Genomic DNA, 27,102 nt, shown 5'->3' with positions numbered 1-27,102 from the left:
ATCCCACCCACCTAGGTCATCATGGAGCACTGAGCTGAACTCCCTGTAAGGCTATGTCCTCAGCTGGCTAAAGTTTCAGACAAGTTCCTGAATACCAAATCTACTGGCCTCTTCTAAACCAATTCTCCCTATTTTTACAGAGTTGGACACCCTCTCTTAGAAAATCTAACCTCCTGAATGTAAACATTATCAAGAAGAGGTAGAAAAACAGAGAGCTTCAATTCACAGCTTGGATGCTTTTGAAATTAGTTGACTGATGATTTTTAGAAATCTTTTTACAAAAACTGATAAAGAGTCATATCTCTCATTAAAATTATAAATTTGCTCTTCAAATTTAGCTCTATAGACCATTTGGAGTTTATTTTGTAATATGCTTTGAGGTAGTCTCAAAGTCATTTTTCTCTACATAGTTTTTCCAATGTGATTTAACAAATGTTCTTTCCTTTACCATTGAGTTTTCATGCCAGCTTAAGTGTATACCAAATTCTCACATATATAAGGATTTGCTGAACAAATCTATTCTTAATTCAATATCTATTTCTATGCTCGTGCCATATTCTTTTAATATGCTTTTGTGATGTCTTAATAGCTTTGTTGTTGTTTAGTCACTACATTGTGTCCAACTCTTTGCAACCCCATGGACAGAAGCCTGCCAGGCTCCTTCTGTCCATGGGATTTCCCAGGGGAGAATATTGAAGTGGATTCCCGTTTCCTTCTCTGGGGATCTTCCCTCAGGGAATCAAACCCATGCCTCCTGCACTGCAGGCAGATTCTTTACCTCTGAGCCACCAGGGAAGCCTTATACAATAGCTTTCTATTATTAAAACTGCCTAATTGTGAGCCATTGATCTTCAATATAATTTTTAGAATCAGCTTTTCAAATTCCCCAGTAAAATCTTATTAGAATTTTGTAGCAATATTGACTAATCAATATCTACATTAATTTGGAGAGAACTGACACAAAACAATGCTGTTTTCCACTTATTTAGGTCTTCTTTAAAGTTCTTTAGTAGAGCTTTTAAAGCATGTATGTGTGCATATAAGTCTTATGCATTCTCTGTTAAAATCAAGATATTCACATGAATGCTGTTTAATTTTCTATGTGTTTTAACTTGTTTTTACTGATGTAAAGAGGTGCTAAAGATTTTTAGCTTGCTTTAATTCTTGGAAATTTGCTGAATTCTTATTAACATGAATTATTTTGTGTCGATTTTCTATGTGAGTGACCAGAGCATCTTCTGACAAGAGTTTGTACCTCTTCACTTCTACCCTTGACTCTCTTGTTCCCTTTTTAAAAGTTATTTTTTGCATTGGCCAGAATCTCCAGCATCACCTTACCTATTTCAACTCCTAGTTCAAATATTACCTTTTTTATCCATTTATTTAAGCTTGTGACTCCCACCCAAGATTCTTTTACCCCCTTCTTGGGTTTTCTTCATAATATGCCATTACTTGGACTTCCCAGGTAGAACAGTGGTAAAGAATCTACCTGCCAATGCAGGAGAAGCAGGCTTGACCCCTAGGTCGGGAAGATCCCCTGGAGGAGGAAATGGCAACCCCCTCCAGTATTCTTACCTGGGAAATCCCATGGACACAGGAGCCTGGAGGGCTACAGTCCATCGACTCGCAGAGAGTCAGATACAACTGAGCAACTAAGCACGCACACACTATTACCCACTGTTAGACTCAAATATAGACAATTATTTGATTTTCTACTTCTTGTTAGAATGTAAGTTCTGTGAGGACTGGATTGTGTTGTCTGTTTTCGTTCCAGTGGAATCCTCAGTGTCTAGGAGAGTACTGGGAGGATGGTGGGTGACAGACAGTGATCTGTTGAGGAATAAATGCTGGACAATTGGAATGGTAGGGGGTATTTCTTATTCCTTAAATCTAAAAAAAAAGTATAACATATGAAAATTTCTAGTGAACGTAGCTTTTTATGTAAAAAAATATTTTATTCTAGTCCTAGTGTTCTATTAGTATGTTTATACTAAACATTTAACTTTATCTAATAATTTTGTGCATAAATTACAAAAGAGGCAGCATAAATAAAAAGATAGTCTTAGGATCCAGTGAAATGAATATGATAATAGGAAATGTAGGTAATTCTGCAAATTGCTCATCCAAAATGAAAATGAAGTTAATTCTATCCTAGGTGGACCTCAAAATTAGAAGGCAGAGAGGGCTACTTATGCAAAAAGAAGGCTCTTGATCACTGGTATTTGATAAAAGCCACTTAAATCCATATAACAGAGTCTGATGTAACAGTTAATACTGAGGAGTGGGCTGGGGAATGGTTTTACTGAGACTTTCTCATGAAAAGTCAAAAAGTTGTAAATTATAAAATAAGTTAATTTTACTTTTAATAAAAATAAGATTATAATATGTTAGTTCTAAGAATCAAATTAATCAAATGTTAGATGAATTGGGCTTTTATTTTTTCTCATAATATTATGTTATAGAGATATAAGATTTCATACTTCATTTATTATTTAAAAGCAAAATTAAACCATTTATTATTTTTTAAAAGAATTCTTAGTTTTCATCAATTTTTCCCATGATCTTTTAAAATTATTTAATGATTAAGTCATTCTGTTTTACTTACCTATTATGCATCAACTTTGTTTCCTTTCCTGTTCTTCAGTTATTAGCTGGAATAGACGGATGGGCTTTCATTTGTCGTTGGGTCTGTTGTGATCTGCTCAGTTCTTTCATATCACTTTTATTGACTGCACAAAATATTGCATCTTTTACTATGGTAACCCTTTCACTTTGCAAAAGCTTTCTGTTATTTTCCATTGTATTACTGAATATCTAACAACTTGCAAAACTACTCCCTGTCTCATGGCAAAGTCAGATTGTAATATTAAACCTCAAATGTAAAATCTTCCAGAGCAAGGATTTTGTCTGCTTTGTCTATAAGAGTCTCTTCCAAGACCTTAATGTGAAAACCTCACTTCCTATTTTGAAATCTACCCTACCTTCTATTTCTAGCCTCATTTAACCACAATTTCCTATCCCTTCTAATTCTAGTTCTCTGGAAAAATATACATAAGTTAAGTCCACGGGCTAGAGTTTCTTGTAGTACTTACGGTTGGGGAGGGATTACTTGGTACTTTGTCACAGTTTCAATCATCTCACAGAGTGGTCTCTATGAACCAAGAGAGAAGGAAAAGCTTCAATACTTTAAGGGCTAACTAATAAAACCAAGGAATATACGTTTATATCTATTTGTTGTCTTCTGAGGGTAATAGCTTTACCACATCCATAACTCTATCTACAATATAAATTGATATAATATAAATGTTGAGTATGAAGTTATTCTCCTTTCCTCTGCAATCATCCCCTTTGTCCATTTCCACATTCCCTGTCTTCTGGTATATGACACGATGCCTGGCACAAAATAGCTTCTTAACGAAGAGCTGTTGAGTTTGTTGTTGCTTTTAGTCACTCAGTCGTGTCCAACTCTTTGTGACCCATGGACTTTAACCCACCAGGCTCCTCTATCCATGGAGTTCTCCAGGCAAGAATACTGGAGTGGGTAGCCATTCCCTTCTCCAGGAGATCTTCCCAACCCAGGGATCGAACCTCCTGCACTGTAGGCAGATTCTTTACCATTTGAGCCACCAGGGAAAGTCAAATACTCTCAAGCCAGAAAACTAGTAATATTTTGTATGTTTTTACAGAATTATATATAAATATTAGCTGTAATCATTTTCTTCATGCCACCATGAACAAATGCAAGTTTAGGTGTTAAAAAATGTCACTGAAGAGAGGAAGGATTCCAGGGAAAGTTTTGCACTTTATGTGTTGAAGGAGGTTAATATTGTATAACTCTGTGGGGTCCATTTACATCAAGCAAGTAAATGACAGGCATATATATACATGGAATCAGTGATTTTTTTTTTTAATATGGGCATGAATAGACTTGATTTTCTTATAATCAAATATGAACAATAGTGACAAACTTGAGTACCACTGACTCTGGGAAAATCCAAGTCTTCCTAATAGATAAATGTATGGTATATATAGTTCATTAGTTTGGTTCATTAGAACACAGCAAAGGCCCCAATCAGAAGCTGAATTCCTGTGGTGATCAAATTATCTCCACTTTATACCACGGCCAACTCTTAACTCTGAACAACAAATCTGAGTTGGTGGTCTCAAGATGATCTGAATGAAAACAGTGTGCAGTTTTAAACTTGTCGAATCAATCACAGCTGTAATGATTGTCATTCTGGGCTATAAAGACTTTTCTGCAATCATCGTTAATCCAAAAGAACAAAACAAAAAACATTTTATAACCTTTAAATAAGGTACTATGGTAGCATTTTTCTTTGTTACCACTGATCTGAAAATAATCTATCAGAGCAGAGTGACATCTTTGTTAAAGTCTAATTTCTAACCCATTAAATTTGCTGTTAGGGTAAGTAAAATTGAGTCAGTTTTCATATGCAAAATGAAAATGGCAGCTACATTATTGACTAGAAAACAAAGAATAATTTAGATGAATAAACTGAACCCCAAGCCAATGTATACAGAAAATTTCAATCCAAGAAAAGAGTTACAATATAATGAGTCTTTTTCTCTTTTGCCTTCATGTAACACTGGAAAAGGTCAGTTTTCATTCCAATCCTAAAGAAAGGCAATGCCAAAGAATGCTCAAACTACCGCACAATTGCACTAATCTCACACGCTAGTAAAGTAATGCTCAAAATTCTCCAAGCCAGGCTTCGGCAATATGTGAACCGTGAACTTCCTGATGTTCAAGCTGGTTTTAGAAAAGGCAGAGGAACCAGAGATCAAATTGCCAACATCCGCTGGATCATGGAAAAAGCGAGAGAGTTCCAGAAAAGCATCTATTTCTGCTTTATTGACTATGCCAAAGCCTTTGACTGTGTGGATCACAATAAACTGTGGAAAATTCTTCAAGAGATGGGAATACCAGACCACCTGACCTGCCTCTTGAGAAATTTGTATGCAGGTCAGGAAGCAAAAGTCAGAACTGGACATGGAACAACAGACTGGTTCCAAATAGGAAAAGGAGTACATCAAGGCTGTATATTGTCACTCTGCTTATTTAACTTATATGCAGAGTACATCATGAGAAACGCTGGACTGGAAGAAACACAAGCTGGAATCAAGATTGCCAGGAGAAATATCAATAACCTCAGATATGCAGATGACACCACCCTTATGGCAGAAAGTGAAGAGGAACTCAAAAGCCTCTTGATGAAAGTGAAAGTGGAAAGTGAAAAAGTTGGCTTAAAGCTCAACATTCAGAAAACAAAGATCATGGCATCCGGCCCCATCACTTCATGGGAAATAGATGGGGAAACAGTGGAAACAGTGTCAGACTTTATTTTCTTGGGCTCCAAAATCACTACAGATGGTGATTGCAGCCATGAAATTAAAAGACGCTTACTCCTTGGAAGGAAAGTTATGACCAACCTAGATAGCATATTCAAAGGCAGAGACATTACTTTGCCAATAAAGGTCCGTCTAGTCAAGGCTATGGTTTTTCCTGTGGTCATGTATGGATGTGAGAGTTGGACTGTGAAGAAGGCTGAGCGCTGAAGAATTGATGCTTTTGAACTGTGGTGTTGGAGAGTCCCTTGGACTGCAAGGAGATCCCACCAGTCTATTCTGAAAGAGATCAGCCCTGGGATTTCTTTGGAAGGAATGATGCTGAAGCTGAAACTCCAGTACTTTGGCCACCTCATGCGAAGAGTTGACTCATTGGAAAAGACTCTGATGCTGGGAGGGATTGGGGGAAGGAGGAGAAGGGGACGACAGAGGATGAGATGGCTGGATGGCATCACTGACTCGATGGATGTGAGTCTCAGTGACCTCCGGGAGTTGGTGATGGACAGGGAGGCCTGGCGTGTGGCGATTCATGGGGTCGCAAAGAGTCAGACACGACTGAGCGACTGATCTCATCTCATCTGAACACTGAAATAATAATATCAGTATATTTCCTTTGCTTTTGTTCCTGTTGCTGCTGCTGTTTTTTCTTTTTTTTTTTAGCTCAACTGCAACTAGATCATTCTCATTAAGTAGCATGAATATGTTAAATTGGTTACTTTACTCAAACGAAGAACATCCTTGCTGCCATTGAAAGTTTAATATGCTACAAATTTAGTATCACTAAGCCAAGAAAAAGCAATAATCTGACCAATTATTTGCCATTGTTATACTACTACTCTTTTTTTCCTGGAATATTGACAGGGGCTATAAAGATTATTAAACTTTCTGAAAAATATAAAGCAACATAGGGTAACTTATTTCAGGCAATTTTGACTATAAAAAGACCAGAAAGCCCAAAGGAAAAATATAATAAAATCTTAGAATAAAATTAAAATTTTTATAATAGTTAAAAATACTGAAATGTAAAACTTTACCATTATAATCACTATTTACAAATTATACTTAAATACTGAATTTTTATGACAAAATATTTGATCATTAATTATTTTCTACATAAATGTTTTGTTATAAGTGAGTGTGAGCTAAAATTTCAATCATTTCTGTTTAGAAATGAGTTTTCTTTGAAATTAGCCAATGTATACCAGTCCTAGTAGAGTCAGTTACAATTTTTTTTTTTTTCTGGTCCAGGATCACACACTGCTTTTAGTTTTTTTTTAATGTCCCTTTAGTCTCTGCAATCTAGAATAGGGCTTCATTCCTTCTTTGTCTTTCATGGCTTTGGTATTTCTGAAGAGTATAGGTCAGCTGTTTTGTATACTGGCCCTCATTTTGAGTGTGTCTAATGTTTTCTCATGATTAGAGTCAGTTTATGCATTTCTTGAGCTTCCCTGGTGGCTTAGAGGGTAAAGTGTCTGCCTGCAATGCAGGAGACCTGGGTTCAATCCCTGAGTCGGGAATATCCCCCGGAGAAGGAAATGGCACCCCACTCCAGTACTCTTGCCTGGAAAATCCCATGGACGGAGGGGCCTGGGAGGCTGCAATCCCCGAGTCTGGAAGATCCCCTGGAGAAGGAAATGGCACCCCACTCCAGTACTCTTGCCTGGAAAATCCCATGGATGGAGGGGCCTGGGAGGCTGCAGTCCATGGGGTCGCAAAGAGTTGGACATGACAGAGTGACTTCATTTGACTTTTGACGCATTTGATGGAAGGGTACTGCCATAAGTGATGTTGTACCCTTCTCAGTCCATTAAATCAGGAGACCCATAAATGGAAATATTTTAAAGAAGAAATTTAATAGCAATTGTGCCATCTCAATGAATAAGCTAGTTTCTCTTTTTCTATGAACATTTCCATAATTTTTCATACCTGTAACACAGAATGATAGAATTTTTTATTCTGCTTCCTTTTTCTATATTGTAGCATTTTTATGTTTCTGTAGAACTTTATAATTTTCACATAATAATTGTATAGTATGCTGCTAAATTCATGTGCCATCATTTAACAGGTAATCCATTCATTGTTGGGCATTCAGGTTGTTTCAGATGCTTCACTATACTCTTTATTAAGTGAACAAAAATGATACATGTTGCACTGCTGATGAAGCTATTAAGTTCAACTGGACAAAAACTTATGACAAAACGTTATGCTAACGTAACTGAAATTCTCTGTTCAAGTCTTCAGCAACATCCCCCATTTTCTCAACCCACAGACTTACAGAAACAAGAGCTTTGCAACCAGCAGGATTTGGCAGAGAATAAGGGTGGAACCAACTTGCAGTCATTCCCAATCGTAGAAAATAATTTTAAATGTAGACTGTGTCATTTTTCTTGATGGACTACAGAATAGCTTGGTATGTAAATGTGCTTAGGGAAAAATGTAATTTACATTGGCTTAAATATGCTTAAAATTATTCTTTTTTTAAAAAAAAGAACATTAGAAAAAGCTTAGATGGGAATTTTGCTCATGCGTTTTCCAACTTTTATGCTAGAAAAGAAGATATCCAAGAGAAATCTCTGCATACCTATGCAAGTGGAAAGAGAATAATGTTTGACACGGGCCAGTTATTGTGAATTATTGTGAATGCACCCGGAATGCTGCTGGGTGATCAGAAAGAGCATGCTGATGCTCTGTAATGAAGCTCTGCAGATCCTCCATCCAACATGGGTCCTTCGGAAGATCTCAGACATAAAACCTTAAATCAGAATGCCAACCATCTTTATGCCCTGCCAGACTCCCAGGAGAGGAAGTTAGAGGGAAAGGATGAGAGAAGAAGGCTATTGGTGATCCCTCTTTAGGCTGCACTCTTGCCTAGGTTCACAGCAATTAATTGACTAATTAATTTCCAAAACTGGTCCAACCACCAGCTTGCAGAAGAGCCTGTGAGAGAATCATCTGCTGAGTGGGAAGGAAAGAATTCATGTAACTCTTGCTGGTTATATCACTGCTTAATTTGACTTCGCTGTATCTAGTCAACTCATTATCTTCTGTAATGGGTCTCAGAGGGAGGGGTGGGAATGGGCTGTGACACAGATAATACTGAATAGCAAAGACAGCAGACTATTTTCTGTTAGGCTTTTGCATATATCATATGCTTAAGAAGGAAGTATGTTTATCTTTCTAATTATGTTTTGCTTAGACTAATTTTCTTTTTAATTCCCATGCCAATGAAAAAGCTATTTCGTATTACATGGATAGTAGGGGAAAACAGCCTAGGTTTTAAAATCTTCAAGATAAAATTGACAAAATTGGTAAACTACAAACCTGAAATATATTTTTTCTGAAAATGCGGCCTCTCCAGTGCCTCAGTCTGAGCCTTCAGTAACCAGACTCTTCAACAGACTCCCCAGTATGGCCTTCTTTTCTCTTCCTCCTCTTCAACCCTGCAGCCAAAAGGGAGCCCAGTGGTTGCAGAAGGAAGTGATGCTGGGTTCACACTGTGGTCCTGACTCACCCATAGTTGAGGTGCTGGAGCTGGGGGAGGGCTCACTGCCCTCGCTGCCACTAATTCCTCAAGGTTTTCCTACTCTGCATCCAAGGGCCTCTGAGTGTGTTAACCTACTGAAAGAAAAAGCCCAGACAGCACAGTGCAAGGGGCAAGTTTTGGTCCTGCCCTCCTCCAACACAGCAGTGCATCCACGTCTCCTCTCCCAGGATACCTCATCTTATCAGAAGTGACCCTCACTGTGTGCGCCTGCTCTTTCCCCAGTTTAAAGTGTTTAAATAAACTTCAGTTCTTTCTTTATTAAGGTCCTGCTGTTGATTCTCAGGAATCTTATCTTCTTTCCATAAATCCATCTTTTGCAAAGGAACTTGTTTTGTCTTTCAAAAGTATTGATGGGAAGCTGGGTGAGCTTCAAGAAACTACTTTGGAGAAAACAAAACACCAATACTCACTTTTTTTCTCTTTACATTTCTGGTATAGTGACGCAGCTCTCCTTTGGCAGGCAATTGGTTATCGCTCATCATCTGGTAGATAGGAGATCACTTACAAGAAAGTTTAGAAAGAAAAGCATCGGTATAAAATGTAATCTGTCATTTCAGTAGAGGGATTGTTTGAAAGCACATCTCTCTATACTAGTCTCCTGTTTAAAACCCTCCAGTGATCTAGCATTCATGGCATTAAAACTCTATGTCTTATAGTTGCAAAATTTCCAGCTGGTCTTTCTAGTTTCATCTGTGTGATGAAACTAGCCTCCCCTGCTAGGCTAATGCAAAAGTCTATTTTCCATTCTCCTAAGGCGTCATGTGTTCAAGTCAGTATAATTTAGGATAATGTCATTGTTGACAGAACATGGGCTCACAGCCTGAATATAGGCTCCAGTCGCACATCCATCAACACATTTTTTGGGAGTAGGGGGGCAAACCTTATTATCCTTGAAAAAGCAATACTGAATGCTACCACTCACCCTGCCTTTTCAGTCCATTTCTTTATGAATTCAAAAATAGCATAAAACTAAAATGCTGCCCAAATGCTTCTTGGGTGTGCAGTTCCCTGGGCTTGTGGTTATAATTAACATGGGTGAGAAGACTAACTACATTTCTCCTCTCCATGTCCCTTCCCTATGCCAAAGAGAAGGTGATTTTATTATAGATAAATTCATCTTTTTCCCCTTTTATTAATGTTTTAATAAATTAAAATTTATTATTTTTAAAATTAATTGACCTATAATAGTATGTAAGGTTCAAGTGACTACGTAGTGATTCAGTATTTTTATACATTACAAAATGATCACTGTGTTTGTCCTGCTGGTTGCAAATGTCAAGATTTTTTTTTTTTTTAAGGGCTGAGTAGTATTTCTTCCTTTTACTCCTCACATATTAGAAAATCCAGTTGGCTCCTCTCCAAACTATACTCAAAATTGACCACATCTCCACCACCTCTCCTCCAGTCCCCCAGACCCCACTAAAGCCCCCTAAAGGTGCTGCTTTTCACTCCATTGCTCCTTTAAGGTCTTCCTCACAAACGAGTCAGAGTGATCCAGTTAAAATGTGAGTTACATTCCATCCCTCATCACGGAGCACCCTTTAATAGCTTCCTTCCGTCAAATCCTGTGCTGAAACTCATCCTACAACGTGCAACCTCATCTTTCCTGCCACCTCTTCCATCTCATCTGCTTCATTTCCTGCTACTTCCCCTGCTCATCGAACTCCAGCATCAGACCAACCACTTTATATTTTCTCAAAACACCAAGCCCCGCCATGGGCCATTTTCAATTGTTTAGAATCTTCCTCCAAAACTTCCTATACAATAGGATTTACTTATTTGTCATGCTCGCTGCTCATTTTTATTTCCCATCTGTAGAATGTAAGCTCCCCAAGGGCAGAATTCTTTGCTTTATTTACTGGTATATGTTAAGTAGCTAGCTAAATAGCTCAACACATTTTTGGAACTTCTTAAGGGTTGGTCATTGAATGAAAAACTATTGGCTATTATTGTTGATACTATCAATAACACAAGCTACACTTGTCTTTTCATACATACACAACAGTCACACAGCTTCATTTCTTTTTAGCATCAAACAAAGGACTCCCGTCACAGATTTAACATTTTTGAATATCAATCTTATAAGAATGAAAGAAAAATAATTATTTTTGTACTGGGTTAGTCAGTCAGGCTTACATAATTAAGGTTTCTCAAAAAATTTCTCCTTTTCTAATAAATGATAAAGCCTAACATTTATGTTTCAGGCTTTGTTTCTACTATAATCCAAATGGATATTTATCATCAGTATTCAGGGCATGTTTTATAGAAAAGTAATAAAAAATGCCTACTTAGACATTTCAGAAAGCCATTTCTGTATGACGAAAATTGCAGGCTCTTGGGGACTCAGTGAAATGAATGTCATTTTATCTATTACTGCTCCAAAGAGGGCTGGTTTGGTATGTGGAATCTTTGCACACACTCCTGAGGCATTCTGGTTTGGCATTTTTCATTCCGAATATTCAGATGAGCCCATTCGAGACCATGGAGGCTATATGTTTGATTATTCAACTGTAGGCCAGGTGAGCACAGGTGTTGACAGTACGGGAATCCTATCGTGATAATTCCTGCCCATGTTAGCCATGGTTTTCCCATCATTGCGATGATGTTCAACTGTGTAATCAGTTAGAATTTAATTCAGTTCAGACTTAATCTAGAAGTCTGAGCATTTCTCTGGTGTACCACTGCTGAAGATTAGCCAAAGCTGGATTCTAAGTTCAGAGATCAGGACCAACAGGGGAGAGAGGGGGAACATAAGGAAGGACTGCCAAAATAAAGGTTGGCTTGCATGAGTATGTCTGCTTTATCCCCTTCACAGCTATAAAAATCTGGAAGACCAGTTTATTTTGGAAAATCAATCTTTAGTATACATCACATTTGGGGAAAAAAAATGGTTTATATAAAAATGTCTATACCAAAGTTGCCATGGTATACATTACAAGTGCATATATATTATGTATAAGGAGAAAAAAAAAATCTGCTTTGTATTTCTACCTTTGGGACGACTCCAAAAACCATTCCCCCAAGCAATAGGCTATTTGATCTCCACTTTGTTTTGCTGCTTTTGGAAGCAGTGAAATTTGTACGATTAAGATTTAGAGAAGTCCTCAGGTGGTCACGTGCCAGAGTACTTTAAGCACCACTGTTCTACGTTAGTTAGCTATTCCTCTGGGTTTTGTTTCTTTAAGTGCGGAGCCATCCTAAATACAAAACAGAGAAGAGCCTCAGCGTGGCCAGCTCACTTTGGTTGAAAGAACCTAAGCCCTGGATTACGTTGCTTGGGTTCAAATCCCACCCCTGCCACTGACTGACTAGTCAAGACTGAAAGGTTACTTAACCTTTCTCTGTAAGGATAACAATAACACCTTCCTTCAGGGATATCTTAGGATTTAACTTATTTTAAATAATGCTGTATTCGTCTGCTGAGGCAGCCGCAATAAAGTACTGCAGACCATGTAGCTTAAACAACAGACACTTATTTTCTTACAATTCTGGAGGCTGGAAATCCAAGATCCATGTGTTAGCATAGTTGGTTTCCAGGGAGGACTTTCTTCCTGGCTTGCAGACAGCAGCCTTCTCGTTGCAATCTCATCCAGCCTCTTCTTTGTGTACATACACTCCTGGGGTACCTTCTTCTTAGAAGGACCCCAGTCTTAATGAACTAGAGCTCCATTCTTGTGAGCCCGTTGTAACCTTATTACTTTCCTGGTAGCTCAGATAGTAAAGAATCTGCCTACAATGCAGGAGACCCAGGTTCGATCCCTGGAATAGTGAATCCCTAGAATGGCTACCCATTCCTCTATTCTTGCCTTGAGAATTCCATGGACAGAAAAGCCTGTCAGGCTACAGTCCATGGGGTCACAAAGAGTCGGACACGACTGAGCGACTAACATTCTCTTAAATATTTCTAGTCAGTAAGGATCTATTTATAAAAATACAGGACTCCTAGGTGGCCCTGCTCCAAATACAGTCATAGAAGGGTTTAGGGCTTCGGCATATGAATTTTAGGAGAAGACAATTCAGTCCAGAGTGACTACATATACGCTATCTGGCACATAGTAACTTCACAATAAATACCAGCTCTTATTTTGTGACATGCTTTTACTTTTCTCTCAGGTGTGTATGAGTCCTACTTTCCACACTTACCACTTTGGTTCATGAGAAATCCAGTTTATAAGTAGAGGCACATTTACATGAATCATCCCCAATGATTGCATTATTTAAAATGACAGGGAGTGTAGTTCTGAGATGACTCGAAATGCAGACATATACACCTGTCCCATTAATTTATGTAAATTTATGTAATTTTGTAAAAGACACCTGACTGTCATCTCCTACAGTACGCCATTGCTCAAAGTCAGCAGACTGTGGTCTGTGGGCCAAGACTTGCTTTTGTGTGTCACGTGAGCTAAGGATGTTTTCTACATTTTTAAAGTGCGGCAAAACACACACACAAAAGAAAAACATGTGACTAAGACTTCATGTGGTTCACAAAGTTGAAAATATTTACTATCTGGCCCTCTACTGAAAGAGACCGCTGGCTCTGATACACGGAAGGAGTTTAATTTGAGCCCTTCAAATACATTCATTTCTTGTCATGTGAACACCTTGGCTTTTCTCTAACCTGAGCCAAGTCTTACTAGTTACTCCCAACATATTCTCCTCATCTTCTTTATTTTGGGGAGGTGTGTTCTACAGTCTCTAGCATGTCTGACCAACTTGGGAGAAATGTACCAGGCATTCACGTTCTCCGGGTTCTGGGACCCACTGAAGGCCTCAGCAGTGAGCATGTCTGACCAACTTGGGAGAAATGTACCAGGCATTCACGTTCTCCCGGTTCTGGGACCCACTGAAGGCCTCAGCAGTGAGCAAGGACCACTAGAGCTGCTTTTTCTGTTTGTGCCTCTTCTGATCAGACTGGAGCTCTTATTTCTGGCTGCTGTTGTCCTGCGCATCTTTGAAAACTCCTTCCCTTCTGCTGTGGGCTGGGAAAAGAAGAAAACAGAAATCATGACTGAAGAACACTTTGTATCTATCGGGTTTCATCAGATTCTATTCATATGTTAGGGTCTTTGATTCTCATAACTTTATGACTATACATAAGAACAGGAAAAGCTAGAAAAAATTTTGTGAATTTAGAGTTAAGGTTGCAAATTGAAATACCTCACTGGCTCGTGGAATCCAAAGAATACATTTATTAAAAGTTAGAAGAAGGGACAGGATAAAATTAGGCCAGAACATCCCTTACCTGTTGCTTCTGCTTCAGTCTCTTTCACATGACAATAGCTTATTTTCTTATAGAGACTTGGCCTTATGATCATTAACATCTCCTAAACTCTATGTGTCATAGCTTCCCAAACTAAAAGGGGACTGGATCATTCAGTTTCAGTAAAATACACACACACACACACACACACCCCCCAAAATCCAAGCAAACAAAAAACCCAGAAAGGATTTTTAATTGGCTTGATTTGGATCACATATCCATTCATATACCAGTGAAGAGGAAAAAGAATTTTAATTGGCCAGTTTGGATCCTGTAAGAACATGGAATCTCCCAGTTTAGCACATGGAAGTATTTCCTAGGAAAAGAAGAGTTCCTAGCAGATAATAGCAATAGTAATATTTTGGCGTATCTAGTAAGCCAGACACTAGAATAGATACTTGCATGTGTTTTTAAAAGGATCAGGAAAAGAAATTTTTGTTTGTGTGAAATAAGTAAAGTGAGGAGATATCCTATGATATCACTTATATGTGCAATCTAAAATATGATACAAATAAACTTGTTTACAAAACAGAAATAGACTCAGAAAACAAACTTATGGTTACCAAACAGGAAAAGGGGATGGGGAGATAAATTAGGAGTTTTGGATTAGCAGATATAAACTATTATATACAAAATAGATAAAAACCAAGGTGCTGCTTTATAGCTCAAGGAACAATATTCAATATCCTTTAATGATGAAAGGAATATGAAATGTATATGTAACTGAATCACTTTGCTTTACACCAGAAACTAACACAACATTGTAAATCAACTCTACTCAGTTGAGAACTTTTTTAGAAATACCTTTTTTCCTACAATCCCAAAGGAATTGAGAATTACATTCATCATTATTGCCATAACATATAATTGGTACATAAAATTTTTGCCTTTAGAAAAATGTACAATTACAAAATCAAGATTTATGAAATTATAAACCTTTGGTAGACGTTTTGTCTTTTGCTCATTTTCTATAAGTCTGTTTGTCCAAGTCAGAGTTTTTTGTTTTTTTGTTTTTTTTTTAATGGAACACTTTCTCAGAGTTCTAGGCAGCCTGCTGCTGCTGCTAAGTCACTTCAGTCATGTCTGACTCTGTGCGACCCCATAGATGGCAGCCCACCAGGCTCCCCCGTCCCTGGGATTCTCCAGGCAAGAACACTGGAGTGGGTTGCCATTTCCTTCTCCGATGCATGAAAGTGAAAAGTGAAAGTGAAGTCACTCAGTCGTGTCTGACTCTTAGCGACCCCATGGACTACAGCCCACCAGGCCCTCCGTCCATGGGATTTTCCAGGCAAGGGTACTGGAGTGGGGTGCCATTGCCTTCTCCGATAGGCAGCCTATTACCCCATTTTACATAAAATGAAAAAACAGAAATGCCAAAGTAATCAGAGTCTCATGGATGGATGCTCTCTAGACAAAGAGTTGTGGTTTTACAATCTTGGCTGCCCACTATAATCACCTGGGAAATTTTAAAAGGTGCTTATGACCAGACCACGCCCCCCAGAGATGGTAATTTAATTGGTCTGATTTAATTATCTGGTACAGGGAGTGTTAAGAGCTCCCTAGGTGATTCGAATGTGCAAGCAAGACTGAGAATCATGGCGTAGGTGGGTACTGATTAATTCAGGGTCAGTTGGGTGTGTCTGTGGGGCTGGGCACTGGAGAGAAAGACTTTCATAATCAGTTGACTCTCCAAGCCAACTGAGTCACTTGCCACCAAGTAAACTGGCTACAGAGCCTCTGAAGACTGGAACCAAAGCATCCAATTCAGCTAGACTTTGCAATATCTTGAGGGTTTTTTGCTCTGGACAGTTACTTTCACTTTCAAAATTTTCTTTTTCTTAAAAATCAACCCAGATGTTACCTTTGCATTTTCCTAGTGGCAAAGATCATACCATAACAGATATTTTATGTTATTGACTATATTTCTTCTGTATTTTGCTGCTACTGATGAAGCAAATGATCACAGAAAGATTAAACACACATGAAATGACCTGGATAACATGCATTGTAGGCACAATGGCTTTGCTCTTTTGTCTGATTTGAGTTTGTCTCGAGATTCAGTATTATAGGGAAAGAATATTTCACTTGAACTACAAACTATAAACTGAAATTGTCCTTCAACTGGAAATAGTCAACCACAATGGGATTTCAAGGGGAAGATTTAAGAGCAGCTTCAAAGTCAGAAATTTAAGGACAAGAAGATGCTGATGTGTTAGGAAAGTCTACAATATTTGCTTCTGTGGTTTTGAAGATGTAAATAGAAACAGCCATGGCAAAGAACTTCTATAATTAGCTTTCATCCTGATTCCAAAAGTTGCTTATTATAGAGCTTTTAATAGTATGTGAAAACCACGGCTTAAAACTCTTGGTTTGAATTTTCTGGCGCTTTAATGAAAAAATTAGTATTTTCGAGCTTGGGGGGGTGTTTCTCTAAAGTCATGTGCTAAGCAAGTAAAAGTCTTCTGTTGCCGAAAGGTTTTGGGGGGAGGGTGGATGCCCTGGTAATTTTCTCCTCCCCGGACATAGTTTTCCTAAGAGTCAGAGAATGCATTTAAATCAGAAATGAAATGAATTACTAATCTAAGCTGTGGGTGTAGTTATGGACAGACACTGGTATTTAGACCAAACAAATGTGCTCTTTAAACACAGTGATCATACCCAGTTGTTCTTCCAAAACCACAACAGAGAACGATCTTGCTCAGTTAATCATACCTCCCTGAAGAGCCACCACCTCCAAGGGTGTCTGTGTTCAGCAGCAAGATGGAGCGACCACATCCTACCTTGAAAAGCGAACCCTCCTCACTGTCCCTCAATCCAGACTGCCAGGCAATATCAGGTCCATCTTGTGAGCTCACCAGATGTGCTGTCTCTTGTTTCTCCACCCTGCTGAATTCCTTGTAGGTCTAAACCCTATAGGATTTAAGTCAAATCTGGAGAAAGACTTTGAATAAGCCTCCACCACCTCCAACCAGATTTTATCCACATGCAAAGTAAACCAGGTGGGAATTTGTGTAGTCGCTAAGTTGTGTCTGACTCTTTTGCAACCCCATGGGCTGTAGCCTGCCAAGCTCCTCCGTCCATGGGATTTCCCAGGCAACCATACTGGAGTGGGTTGCCATTTCCTCCTCCAGGAGATCTTCCAGACAGAGGGATTGAACTCATGTCTCCTGCATTGCAGGCGTACTCTTTACTAAATTCTGTCTGTAACTGAAAGAACACAGTGTTATTGGTGAGTGGTCAAGGAATATTTATGGCATTCTTGAGTTCTATTCAACATTTTGCTGAGAAGTTTCAGGAAAAAAAAAAAAAAGAAAAGCAATGGTGACTGATGGAATCAAATAAGTGAATCACGTAAAACTACAATACTTTTTACAAACCAGGGGAAAAAAATTAGTTCTGGATTAGTCTCTCGGATACCACATAGGGAAAATCTAGCCTGGCACACCCCCTAATTTGCAGAAATGGCAGTGAATCTTGGCATATACCCTATAGAAATTTGTCAAATAAGATTAGTTCTGGGTTCCGCCAAGAATTCAGGATGCTGCTTGATGATCACTGTGGGATTCTCTTGGACGGCCTTGAATCCATCCAATACAAACTGAAAAACTTGCAGCAATGGTGAAATAAAGAACCTTTATTTCTCAAACTTGTCTGTTGAGAATTTTTAAAAATTATCCATACTTATAGCCCTTCCCAGAATGTCTGAATCAGAATCTCTGGTGGTACATATTTTGAAAAAATATTCATAAAAGTTTCAGATGAACAGCAAAGTTGAGCATCTCTGAATTTAGGTGAACAGAAGGGATTAAATTTCCCACAGGAAACTAACTAGCTCTTCTAAGGGTAGACGGACTAAAGATTTGAGGGGATTGTTCCAGATCATCTCAGCAATCCTTTCAGGGGAACTGAAATCATTCAAGATGTTCTAATGAACAAGACTGGTTACAGAAAGGACACTCTTTAATGGTAAGAAGTCTTTGAACATCAAAGAACTGTACACTTGAAAGCATTATTCCAATCAACTTTGTTCTGCAAGAATTAAGTTTGGAGATGACTTTTATTTTTGCTGTTTGCAAATTTTACAAAAAAAGAATAACACTTTCAATTAGACAAACTTCTATTCTCTGTAATATACCCTTCATGTAAATATTTTCCTGTTTTTATATTTGTCATATCTCATTCTCAAGAATGCTTCCCTTAGAAAATGTTTACCAAAATATGATCCTACAGTTCATAATTAAATTTTGTACAATTTCTTTGATGAAAAGGAGTATATATGAGAGAAGTTTGGACTAACACTTATTGATCTCCTCATATGCATCCATTTAATTATGGACTCATTAGTATTCTTCTCATTTTACTGTTGAAAAAAATTGAAGTTCAGATCAAGAGTCATCTCCAACACTGTACAGCTGTTAAGTTATAGTATCAGTATTTAAAACTCAAGTCTGGCTGATTCCATAGTTCCTATTTGCCAAATTGCATTAAACCAGGACAATCCATAGAGAATTAGGCATCTTTCTTATTCCTTAAAAGCATGTCATTTAATAATTCATTTGGAGGATTAGTCTGTATTCACAGCATGACCATAAAGATTAGACAATTGGGAATCTAATAAGACTTTTTCATCTTTTCTATTTTCCAATTTTTCACGAAGGAGTATATAGATACTTTAAGGAATCATTAAGAGGATCCAATTTTTAAAAATATACTGTCTTCCTAGCCAACTAAGAAACAATACAAAAGATTAAAGTAGGTGGAGACCAAATTTTTGCCTTTATTGTGGACAAAGTTTAGGCTGAAGGATATGACTTAACTCAGGAGGAAAGTGGGCCTCCTATAATTGAATTCCAGTTTGAAACACTTATTCAGGTACAGGCAACCCTCAGAACACTGCAAGTTTGAAGGAACAGAGTTAAATGTATACTTTCTATAGCCAGGCTTCCTTTTAAGAGAAAATTCTAGATTTCTCCAAACTCACCAATCAGATAAGTTGTTCCACTGGCAGTAGACAAAGTCCAGCACAACTACAACTATGGATCTCCCTTCAAATGGGGTGGGGGTGGGGGTGGGGGTTGTGTGTGTGGGAAATCAGAATTTAAAAAAAGAAAAAAAGTACTTCTCCTGGTCAGAAAACTGTAACAGGAAGTTTTTCACATGCTTGATAAAAATATCTAAGGACACTTAAGGTTAAACTTTATTTGCTGAGTTAAAGGAAGAAGCAAAAGGCTAGCAAATCAGCTCCCATATTTTTTTACAGACCAGTTCACTGAAGAGGAAAACAAAAAGCCTCAGGTGGAAAATCATTTAATATCACTGTTTTGGTAGGTACTAGTCAAGCCCATATGAAAATCAAGGGTTTGAGGTGACATAAATACTATCAGTATCAGAGAAGTTAATCATTAGGATATTTCTATTATACTTTAAAAAAAAGTCTTGCTTTGTGTTTCCTCCATCTCTGTGGTAAAAATGTGCCCTAAATTTAGGTATCTTTGAGGACACATTCCTCACCATAAGTCCTTGGTTGTGTACTAAGAGACTGCAGAAAGACAGCCGTATCCACATAGCTTTGGATGGTCTTTCAATTCTTCTTTAGTCTATTTGAAGAAATATCCCCATCAATTAATATTCATAAAATGTGGGGTACTTGTTCCACTGGTACAATGGTTCCACATTCATACCAGCACACAACAAATGAATTCATAATTAATGTAAATTAAATGAGTTAAATAATTTCTAACAATTTCTTTCTCTTCATGAGTTTTTAATTTATCCTTCAAAATGATGTGTAATATGAAGTCAGATTTCTGAATAATTTAGGCCAACCTTCCTACCCCCTTCTCATAAAAAGTTCTATGAGATTCCTTAAATTTGAGCCAATATTTGTTTGATATAACATCTCAAAAATCAGGAAAATACTAGTGCCAGAAGGCACTGGGTCTTAATACCCTAATTTTGTAGATAGGGAACCTTGGACTTGAAAAGATTAAGTGATATAATGAAGATCGCAGAATAATTTCTTTAGTAGAGCAGAAACTGGAGTTAAGTTCCTCCAACCCCTGAAAGAGCTTTTCAACACCAGACGACTTTATTTTTCAATTTACTTTCATACTACTAATGTCTAGCTTAAAAATTCTATTTCCTAGGGCTTCCCAGGTGGCTCAGTGGTAAAGAATCCACCCGCCAATACAGGAGACACAAGAAGCGGGGATTTGATCTCTGGGTCAGAAAGATCCCCTGCAGGAGGAAATGGCAACTCATTCCAGTATTCTTGCCTGGAGAATCCCATGGAGTCTCAGAGAGTCAGACATGGCTGAACACGCACGTCTGACCAGGATGGTATTTCTCAATCCTGTTTGCTTTGAAGTTTAATTTGATAGTACCTTTTTTTGCTTTAAAATCTGGTGTGATTCTACAGAAGGAGGGAAATGTTCTTTTATTGCTTTTATTGTTGCTTTTTATACTGTAATATAAAAAAAACTTAAAAATATTTAAATCGCATATCAAAGTTCTTAGAAAACCATTTGGTTTATCTCCATTCAGCTCTAATTGTAACAGTGAGTTCTAACCTCATGAAGGGTCTGCATGTGCACTTTCCATTGATTAAACATTTCGGTGCTTGGCTTCGGTTTCCCAGACTTGGTATTTCATTTGGATTTGACTCCCGTCACCTGCATTTTGCAGGGGTTCCCTTTGCAGTTTCCAATGGTACATGTCAAATTGGGAGAAATGTCCCTGCCTGTTTATTACATTAGAAGATATTTAAGTGCATTTCCCAAATAAGATGTCCTGTTTCCACCTGACTGCTGCCAGTAACTTCAAAATCTCTGGGGATGACCAAGTCTGTTCTCAGAGGTTCTCCTTGGAGTCTGATTGTGTAAAACAAATCTGCTTCTTTTCCGGACGCACTTGGAAATCTCTCTTTTGTTCCCACCTCATTTAAAAACATGTTCAGCTGCTCCACACCAGAGGAAAACATTTCTGTTTTACCCAAAGATTTTTGCATCCACCAAGGTTAATTAGATAGATTTGTTGTCCAAAATTTGAAATCGGGTTTTGTGCCTCTTAGCAATGATTTCCATCAGCATAATGCAGCCATCATACTTTTCCAACACAAAACATATGAATCAGGGCATCGAAATTTCTTGATGTAAAGTAAACTGTAAAATGTAATATCATGTACCATATGTCTACGCAGTGGGAAACAACCTATTCCAAAAGAAATAAGCCTAATTTTCTGACCCACTGGTGTGAGAGGGACTGGACTTGGATGAGGCACAAAAGAAGCCATCTGAAGATGTAGCGTGCCAGAGGAAAGGGACATTTTGATAATGCTGCCCTGCTCAGGAGCACATCCACTTTGATAGGAGACCCACTCTGATGTGAGCACAGAAGACAGAGTGTTGGAAACGGACCTGTTCTCTGGTCAGTTTCCTCCGGCTCCTTTCACGGCTGCAGCAGCAATATCCCATGTACTCCAGTGGAGCCTTCACCAACAACTTCTCTCAGGACAGGGGAAGTTGGAGTCCTCATCTAGGAGCCAGATTTCCTCTGGATTAAAAAAAAAATCATATAATTGAAATAGGATTACATGTTTAGTGTTGAAGTATTGATGGATCGCTTTCTTCCTTCTGCATGTATGGACAATCTGAACTGCAGTTTATACATGGTCTAAATGTCTCTCCCCAGCCCATTTTGGTCTTTTCACAACCTTCAGCCAAAAAAAAAAAAAAGAACAGGATTTCTCAGGAACTGTGAAGGAGCCAAAAAATATGCTAGACGCATTAGATTTATGCCGGATGTAGGATCTAAGAGAAACAAGAAATCCAGGAAAAGTTTAAAAATCAGATTGAGTCTAAGAGGAAGCAGTCTCTGGCGTGGCGCCTGCATGGATAGGAGGAATGATGCAAGGAGGGCTATAAGTCACTCATTTCCCAATTAGACCTGATTTTCCCTGATGGCACCATAAACCCATGTCTCCACACAGCAGTAAAATTCATATTCCACTGATCAGTCAGGTTCTTTATTGCTGATGAGGTTTCCTGAGTAAGTTCAGTAGTAGCCCTAATGAAATAGCTTCAGATTTGATGGATGGAGAGAGTTGGAGCCTTGTTTAATAGTACTGTTTCAGTTAAGACCTTCACAATTCTTGCCAAATGGAAACTGAAATAAAATTTCAGTATATCGAACCTGGCCCTTTTCGTGACAGACAGGTTATTGGTTCTGAAGCACCACCAAAATAGCAGCATCATAGGGGAATGACCGGCACGTCTGGACTGTGGCCCCAATCTGTCCAGAACTGTTCACTTCATTCCATGGTGAAGAGTTTCCTTTCCTGTAAAACAGGAACCAGAGGTCTCCTCCAGGTGTAACCACTGTGGTCCTGAGAACAGGACAAAACAAATGTTCTAATCACATTGAGTCTGGTTTCCTTCATGAGAATGCTTCAGCCAAAATAACCACAATTAAAATAGTGTGTGAGAAATGAGGTTTGGGGTACCACTATTTATCAGGCAAAGCTATGGTTTTTCCAGAAGTCATCTACAGATGTGAGAGCTGGACCATAAAGAAGGCTGAGCATTGAACTTTGGTGCTAGAGAAGACTCTTGAGAGTCCCTTGGTCAGCAAGGAGATCAAACCTGTCAATCCTAAAGGAAATCAACCCTGAATTGTCACTAGAAGGACTGATGCCAAAGCTCCAAAACTTTGGCCACATGATTCAAAGACTCATTGGAATGACTCATTCCAATGACTCCTTGGAAAAACCCTGATGCTGGGAAAGATTGAAGGCAGGAGAAGGGGACGACAGAAGATGAGATGGTGGGGTGGCATCACTGACTCGATGGACATGAGTTTGAGCAAGCTCCAGAAGAGAGTGAAGGACAGGGAAGTCTGGCATGCTGCAGTCCATGGGGTTGCAGAGTTGGACATGACTGAGTAACTAAACAACAACAAATTTATCAGGTAAATGGATCAAATGTCTTATGGGCATTTTGGATAGCACCATCATACATACTGGCATGAACTAAGCATCTAGAGGTGTTCAGGCCAAGACCAAATATTCTACAAGGGGAAAGGAGAGGAGACAGGCAAACACTGACTTGAAGTGGGGAGGCTGGACAGCAGGCCCCTAGACCAGTTTGCACAGAGGACATGATTGAGAGAAAGCCCTGTATCCCTTCCACTGCCATTACAACCAGGAGGTCACTGCTGTGCAGAGAGGGGGGTTAAGGGCAGCATGCACAGCTCTGAGGGTACCGGCCCCACCCAGGCCTTCACAAATGCAATGTAGGCAGAGCTCTGTTCTGGCCGTGTTCATCTTCCTCCATGAAATCCTCTTTTTATGTTCTCTTCTCTCCACGATCAACAACACAAAACACCCAGACATTAGTCCCAAGGAAATCAGTCATCCCCACCCCAACCAGGAACCCAGACTCCTATCCACTTCTACTTATTTACTATAAAACATTCCATTCAGAGATCCTATGCCAGTATGTATATTCATGTGATTTTAATAATTTGCCCATGAGAATATGAAAAATGATCTTTAACCTTCCAACTGGTGGATGTTTACATCCTGAAGTACTTCCTGTGTTCCCAGGAGGAATTCTAATTTGTAATATATGGAGATGGTACGTCTGAGTGGTGGCTTTTATGGTACCAGAGTGCCATTCATCCAAACTCCCACAGAGAATGAAACAAAGAAATTAACTTTATTTATCTCATTTCATCTTCACAAATTAGTGAAGCAAGCTTTATATATATATATACACACACACATATATATATATACTTTTAACTTTTTATAATAGACTGAAATTCAGAAAAGTTTAAATGACTTGCCCAGAGCTTAGTAACTCCATGTTCTAAACACTCAACATGTTTTTGTACTTTATTTCAGAATTCTTAATATGAATATTCAGAAGTATTAATTTTGAAGGCAAATTAAGAGTATTTTCTGTGTATGATAGTAGAACATGGGACTGTTATTCCTAAAGAGCAAGTGCTTTTAGTCTGGGAAGACCTGAGTTTGAATCCCCTGAGTTTGATCTGAGATTAAGGGAAGGGTCTTCAGATGTTCTGAGAATCACTTTTGTCTCTAGAGAAGGGAAACGGAAGTTTAAATAAATTGGTGTATTTAAAGACCTTGTACCGGTAGACACAATCCCTTTTTAATGTTTCAAATTTTTGAAAAGTAAAAAAAAAAAAATCCTGTCTTTGGAAAATTATACTTAGATTTCTAAAAATTATAAAAAGCTGTTCACAATTGTTATCATAAGGGCCTACTCATTATATCTTCATTTTTAAAATGTACCAGTTAGAGCAATTTTTAAAATTATTTCTTGGAAACCTACCACATAAACAACTGGCGTTAAAAACAAAAAAAATACATTGCTCTATAATTGAGAAAGTGCTCCTGAATAAGAGAAAAAGATGTTATAGTAATAATACAGGACACTGAATTAGTGCTACAGAATTAGAGTGTCATAGATCTAGAGGCAGAAGTTATAGCTTGGTAGCCAATTCAATGGCTGGTTTAGACCAATCTCACAGCTCAGAAACTGAATTAAAGGAAGTGATTAGTCTACTTTTTCAGGTTTTATTATTTACAGCCTTCAGATAATAGTTTTTATTCATTTATTACCATTTTATTTTATTTATCCCCAAAAGGAAAAATAATGCTGAAGGCCAAGTTAAGAAAAGATTTTATAACAAGGCAGTTTTCTGTGACTGAGCCCCTCAGTAGAAAAAAATCACAAAAGTGAACTGGATTCAGGCAAAGAAAGAAAGAGTGAAACAACGCAGCATTTGGAAAGTAGGAAATACTGCGCATGCTTCCTGGGGAATGTAACAAATCCCTCCTTTCTCTCTCTCAATATATGTAAAAACATATACAGAAAAATAAACAATGCTCTTTTCCCTCTACTGCTGACTCCGTTCTGAGAAACAAAACCAGTAAGATAATACACATATATGTATGTATTCAGAGTGGAAGGGGAAAAAGTATTTGTTCAACTTAGGTTTAATTGTCACAAAAAATTGTAAGATATTTAAAGGATACATCATGAAAGCATTGCTCCCATCTAGTTAATTAGCACACTCATCACCACACTCATCACCACACCTATTTACATATTTACCTGTTTCAAAATGTTTTATTTCTCTTATAGCTGAACCTCTGTTCCCTCCTTTTACCAACCAGTAGAAAAGCAACCACTTTCCTACTCTCTGTTTCTACGAATTTGACTTTTTTAATCTTTTTCAGATTCTACATGTAAGTGATTGCATGTAGTATTTGTCTTTTTCTATCTGGCTTATTTCACTTAGCCTTCAAGGCCCACCTGCTGCTGCTGCTAAGTCACTTCAGTCATGTCCGACTCTGTGTGACCCCATAGACGACAGCCCACCAGGCTCCCCCATCCCTGGGATTCTCCAGGCAAGAACACTGGAGTGGGTTGCCATTTCCTTCTCCAAGGCATGAAAGTGAAAAGTGAAAGTGAAGTCGATCAGTCGTGTCCGACTCTTTGCAACACCATGGACTGCCGTCTCCCAGGCTCCTCCATCCATGGGATTTTCCAGGCCTATGTTACAAATATCAAGATTTCCTTCTTGCCTCCTGGCTGAATAATATTCCACTCTGTGATATATCACACAATGGAATATATTTACATATTCCACATCTTCTTTATCTACTCACCCATTGACAAACACTCAGGTTGCTTGCATACCTTAGCTGTTGTGAGTAATTCTGCAATGAACGTGGGAGTGCAGATATCTTTGGTATCCTGTTTTCATTTTCTTTGGATGTGTACCCAGGAATGACTTACTGGATCATAAGGTAGTTCTATTTTTCATCTTTTGAGGACCCTCCATACTGTGTTCCATAGCGGCTGCAGCCGTTTACATTCCCATCAACAGTGCTCAAGGATTCCCTGGAGAAAAGGCATTTTTGATGATAATTTTTAATCAGATCATACCATATCGAAGCTAGTCATCCCTGGAATGTCCCAATTGAAGAGCCTATCGATTTCTATATAGAAAAACAGCACAAGTGATCTTCTGAACCCAGATCTCCCGCACTGCAGGCAGATTCTTTACCGTCTGAGTCACGAGGGAAGTCTAAGAATTCTGGAGTGGGTAGCCTATTCCTTCTCTGGGGGATCTTCCCAACACAGGAATCGAACTGGGGTCTCCTGCATTGCAGGCAGATTCTTTACCAGCTGAGCTATCAGGGAACATAAATATTCCTTAAAACACTGAAGGTGTCTAAGTGAGAAAACCATTCATAAAGGCAAAAATAGCATTCAATACACATACCCCTATATAAATACTATCTCTGTATCTGAAGCTGCCGAAAATTCCAACCAACAGGATAGGTACCCCTAGGCTTTAATGCACCAGAATTGTTTCAATTCCTTGCTTTCCATAAGAAAGATTTTATTTCCCCGGTTGATCAGAGAGCATTCTTGGAGAAAAATCTGTTGATATTCCCCTTGCTGAGTTTTAAATAGCCTGAGTATGTGTGATATATCTTTTGTAGTGAGTACTTTAGAGAAAAAGCATTGCTTTTAAATCTCATGCATGCCCCAAATGTAATGTGAAATAAATTCCACTGTGAATGAGCTCCTGCCATGTCTAAAAACTGAATTGTAATATGCAAGTTTCTCCGAGACAGGTCATTTTTTTGTGGTCTTAAAAGCAGCAAAGCTAAGAGGACTGATAAATTTTAAATCTCTCTAGCAGATTTCATGTAAAGCAGTAAGTTTACATCTCTATGCAACTCTAGTAGCAAAAACATGAGTAATTCATTCTGAGTCTTCCCTGGGAATTCAAGCCTGTTCAATTAACAGGGTATATTTTACTCAACATAGGAAAGAAAGTTGTGAATAAAAAATAATAATGATACCAACAGCCTTGAGTCTGCCCT

General features: G+C 38.4%; 1 long non-coding RNA gene across 6 annotated transcripts in view; it reads right to left on the bottom strand.

The window, feature by feature from the left end:
- Nucleotides 1-3: 3 nt before the first annotated feature.
- Nucleotides 4-27,102, bottom strand: part of LOC139180228 (uncharacterized) — a 40,790-nt gene continuing 13,691 nt past the window's right edge. Inside the window, exons 3-7 of one of the 6 annotated variants that reach the window (XR_011564562.1) lie at nucleotides 13,725-26,107; nucleotides 9,322-9,411; nucleotides 8,689-8,807; nucleotides 3,093-3,151; nucleotides 4-2,729 (exon numbers count right to left, since the gene is read on the bottom strand). This is a non-coding gene — a long non-coding RNA (uncharacterized lncRNA). Of the gene's footprint in view, nucleotides 2,730-3,092; nucleotides 3,152-8,688; nucleotides 26,108-27,102 lie in introns of all 6 variants that reach the window. The other 5 variants (XR_011564559.1, XR_011564560.1, XR_011564563.1 and 2 more) reach the window with 5 other exon arrangements.

The sequence above is a fragment of the Bos indicus genome, chromosome 27 (genome assembly GCF_029378745.1).
Source record: "Bos indicus isolate NIAB-ARS_2022 breed Sahiwal x Tharparkar chromosome 27, NIAB-ARS_B.indTharparkar_mat_pri_1.0, whole genome shotgun sequence".
NCBI classification, from domain to species: domain Eukaryota; kingdom Metazoa; phylum Chordata; class Mammalia; order Artiodactyla; family Bovidae; genus Bos; species Bos indicus.
The sequence above is the reverse complement of the archived record's forward strand: the minus strand, read 5'-3'. Positions and strand labels throughout refer to the sequence as shown.